This window comes from Mus pahari, chromosome 19, assembly GCF_900095145.1.
Source record: "Mus pahari chromosome 19, PAHARI_EIJ_v1.1, whole genome shotgun sequence".
Taxonomy (NCBI): domain Eukaryota; kingdom Metazoa; phylum Chordata; class Mammalia; order Rodentia; family Muridae; genus Mus; species Mus pahari.
The window spans coordinates 9687474-9688051 of NC_034608.1; positions in this window are offsets into that span (position 1 = coordinate 9687474).

Here is a 578-nt window from a genome sequence, read left to right on the forward strand (position 1 = left end):
AAGGAAGGAAGGAAGGAAGGAAGGAAGGAAGGAAGGAAGGAAGGAAGGAAGAGAGAAAGAAAGAAACCCCTGATTGGGATTAAGTAATTAATACAACAAATGGGCATAAATACTAAACTATCACCAAGCCCCCTGAGGCCTCTGATCTACTTACTATATCACTCTTTAGCAGACTAAAACTTAAAGGAAGCTGGAAAGACCCCCAAATCATCTGATTGGTTTTTTTTTACAACATCCTGGTCTACCTGAGCAAGCAACAGCCTCCACAATTGCTGTCTCCCACAGCTTACACCTTCTTCTCTACCTGCATTTCTGATGCTATGGCAAAACACCACCACCAAGGGCAATTTAAAGGAGAGGTCACATATTTTGCCTTGTGGTTTCAGAGGGGTAAGTGTCCACGATGGAGGAGCAGTGGACAAGGGACAAGCATGGTCCCTGGAGCAGGAAGCTGAGAGCTCACATCTTTAATGGCTGGCGAGCATAAAGAAGAGAGAGCCAGTAGAAGCGGTGCAAGTGTGTAAACTCTCAAAACTTGCCCCCTGTAGGAGACACGGAGGTCCTTGTACTCACAGGTA